This window comes from Triticum urartu, chromosome 7A (genome assembly GCF_056163025.1).
Source record: "Triticum urartu cultivar PI428250 chromosome 7A, HENAU_Tu73, whole genome shotgun sequence".
In the NCBI taxonomy this organism is placed as follows: domain Eukaryota; kingdom Viridiplantae; phylum Streptophyta; class Magnoliopsida; order Poales; family Poaceae; genus Triticum; species Triticum urartu.
This window is the reverse complement of record NC_141879.1, coordinates 308,317,061-308,320,890: the sequence shown is the minus strand read 5'-3', so window position 1 is coordinate 308,320,890 and position 3,830 is coordinate 308,317,061.

Below are 3,830 nucleotides of genomic sequence, written 5' to 3'. Positions count from 1 at the left end.
ACCTCCGGATGCAGACGATTTAAGTCATATAATTCAATAGCCCGGAGAGTCAGCCCGAAAGCTTTGGAATAGGTTTCTCACTAAGAAGAACCAAATCGTCGACTGTTCGGACACCGAAGCCTTAGCAGCTTTCAAACACAGCGTCCAAGACGAATGGCTCACCAGACACCTCGACCAAGAAAAACCGAGAACAATGGCAGCCCTGACAAGCCTCATGACCCGCTTTTGCACGGGCGAAGATAGCTGGTTAGCCCGCAGTAGCACCAGCGACCCAAGCACATCCGAAGTCAGGGATGGCAATGGAAAACCACAACGCAGTAAAAGCAAGCGTCCCAATAAAGAAGACAACCCAGATAATACGACGGTAAACGCCAGATTCAGGGGCTCTCGACCAGGTCAGCGGAAAAAGCCTTTCAAAGGCAGCAGAGATGGACCGTCTAGCCTAAATAAGATTCTAGACAAACTATGTTAGATTCATGGCACCCCCGATAAACCTGCAAATCACACCCACAGAGAATGCTGGGTCTTCAAGCAGGCCGGTAAGCTAAATGCCGAACACAAGGGGGAGGGGAGACACCAAGCGAGATAAGGATGAACCTCGCCAGCAAAGCACTGGAGAACAGAAAAAATTCCCACTAGAGGTTAAAACAGTAAACATGATCCATGTGACGAAGAGGAGAAGCAAACATTCACTCCGAGACATACGCGCCGTAGAGCCCGTCACCCTCAAGTTCACCCCCTGGTTGGCCTGCCCGATCACTGTCGATCACAGGGATCACCCGACAAGCATCCGGCATGAAGGATTGGCTGCCTTGGTGTTAGACCCAATAATAAATGGATACAGCGGCAGTGGTCTAAATCTGATATATCCGGACACAGTCCGCAAAATGGGGATGGACCCGACAAAAATCAGCCACAGCAATACTATCTTCAAGGGAGTAATACCAGGCCCAGAGGCCCGCTGCACGGGCTCTCTATTACTAGAGGTTGCATTCGGTTCTTCCGACAACTTTCGAAGTGAAAAGTTAACTTTCTACATCGCTCCATTCGGAAGTGGCTATCAAGCACTACTCGGAAGAGCGGCTTTCGCTCGTTTTAATGCAGTACCGCATTACGCTTCTCTCAAGCTTAAGATGCCCGGTCCACGCGGCACCATCACAGTTAGTGGAAATATTGAGCGTTCTCTACGCGCGGAAGAACGTGCGGCGGCTTTAACAGCCGAGCACTAGACGGCCTCACCAACCAGAATAAATGACAGGTCGTCAAGACCACAGACATGGTTAGACGAGTCCGGCGCATCACTACATATACATGAGATTTGTTCGATGGTTCAACACCCATAGACGGTACCAGGGGCTTCCCGCATGTAATCAGGGCTAGTTCGGCTCAACTTGACTTATCTTGAATTTTAATGGCTTATTGATAATAACCAATTTTCTGGCACGTCAACTTTCACCTAAGTTCTTCTCTTTTACATATGACAATCGTGCTACACCCGTCCAGGACACGGCACAACGGAGATACATGCGCAGACGTGCAGCAGGGACCTGCTCAAAGGTTTCTTTTCAGATTAAGACCCTGCGTAAACCTTTTTTACTGTCTCTTGTTGATTCACATCCTCCGGATACTCAATACAACCGAGAAGGATGCTGACGTTATTGGCATGTGGCCACGTTGGGATATTGCACGTACCTGGACACTCGGGGTTTATTATTAAGGGCATTGTTCAGCCCGGCATATGCTATAAAGACCGAATACCTTAGGGAGTGTTCGACGTCGCGAGTTTGGCCTTATATGCATCAGCTCCGAATCATGTCTTTGGTCAAATGTTGGGTTTTCCTGGCTCCCGTGTTTTGCTACCTTACGTTCCGCTCTATCGGCTAAGGCGGCACTGGGAGAACTACTGTGATTGTGCCCTGGTTCATCCGGATGAGCACCTTAGTAGAGAAAGCCGAAAACTGACTGCCATGATAAAGCGCGAGACTGGTCAACCACTCAAAGACTTAGCGGAATCTTCGGGATTCCTCCACATTAACGAAGGGTCATTTCCCGGTCATGTACGTACGCGCCCCGTATTCGGACGAGCGCGAAAGTACCAGGGGCTATATAGTAGTCCCACCGTCAAACTCCTATGGCTAAGTGAAAGTGTTAAAGCAATATAGTCCGATTGCCTCGTTCGCTGCGCTACCACCTCCTTTATAGACCAAGACGTTGGATCAAGTGTGAATACGCGTTTTTTGCGAACACCCCCGCATTATATGCGTGGGGGCTGAAGCTGACGACTGCAAACTTTTAGGTTATATTCATATATACATAAACGGATGCACAGGAGGCATCATAATACTTTCAGGAACAAGTATAAACATAGCCTTCATAATTCAATAAAACATTGTTTTTACAATGGGAATACATGTCACTAGAACATAATATTCTTCAAGCACTGAGCTTCTACGAGCGCCTTCAAGGACTTCTTCAAAGTAGTGCTCGACAGCTACTCGGCCTATGGCCGAACCCTGTGTTGCAATAGTGGTGGCCTCCATCTATGCCCAGTATGTCTTGACACGGGCAAGTGCCATTCGCGCACCCTCTATGCATGCCGACCTCTTCATAGCGTCGATGTGCGGCACAGCACCAAGGAATTGTTGCACTAAACTAAAGTAACTATTCGGACTTGGCCCTTCCGGCCACAGATGATCCACAACAGACCTCATGGCAAGTCCGGACAACCTATGGAGCTCGGCCCACTCGGCCATTCGCTCATTCAACAACAGCGGATGCTCTGGAGCATGGAACTGTGACCAGAACAGCTTTTCCACTTCATGATCTTTTTGATCCTTGAAGTACTCGGCCGCATCAGTGGCACTTGCTGCCAAATCCACGTATGCGTCTGCAGAACTCCATAGTTGATCAAGAGGGGCATACTTCGGATCTCCGAACTTGGTCCGCAACAAAAAGGGCTTCCCAGCCACGATATCCCCAGCTTGGCGCAGCTCCTCCTTCGCCGCTCTGATTTTGGAGCGGGCTTCCTTGGCTGCTACCATGGCCTTCTCCAGGTCCGTCACCTTCACTCGGCTTTCTTTTTCAAGAAGCTGGTAACGGTTGGCGGCATCTTTCAACTCAACGGCCATCTTGTCTATTCTTTCCTTGCTTTGGCAATGCGCAGCCTGCTCGGCCCTCAGCTCTTCGACCGCCTTCAGAGCGGCCGCATCACTATTCCTGGCTTGTTCCTTGGCTCGGGCAAGTTCCGCCCGAAGGGTCTCCACAACGGCAGCTCCATCTGCAGTCACAACATATTAAAGGTACTGGCATCATGCTCCTCTTACTATGTGTTGATTACCGGAGAAATCACATACCCTGTGCCTCGTCGAGCCAGTTGTTGACAAGCACGATGTCGGCATCTGCCGCATCAAATTGTCACTTCAGCTCGGCAAACTCATCAGTCCGGCTAGCCACCGGACCTTCAGCCACCTGCACATGAAGGCAGCCTGATTATTACCTGGGACTATGATCCTCTGTTTGCCGCCGTTCTAGACGGCAACCAGAGTCTCAGGGGCTACTATCTGCATATGGCACACCTAACATGTGCGGTACTGTCAAAAACATACACTATTTCACGTACCTCAAAGCCTTTCAGCAGACTCTTATAAGCTTCATGCAACCCGCCTTCGGCGGATGAAATCCTTTCAATCACCGTACCCATTAGCGTACGATGCGCTTCTGAGATGGCCGCTTGCTCCAGAAGATCCTTCAGTGCGTTCAACCGCACACTATACGGTTCCAGATTCTTTTTGTTGCTCTCTTTAGGAGTCAAATACTGAGGACTTCGGGTG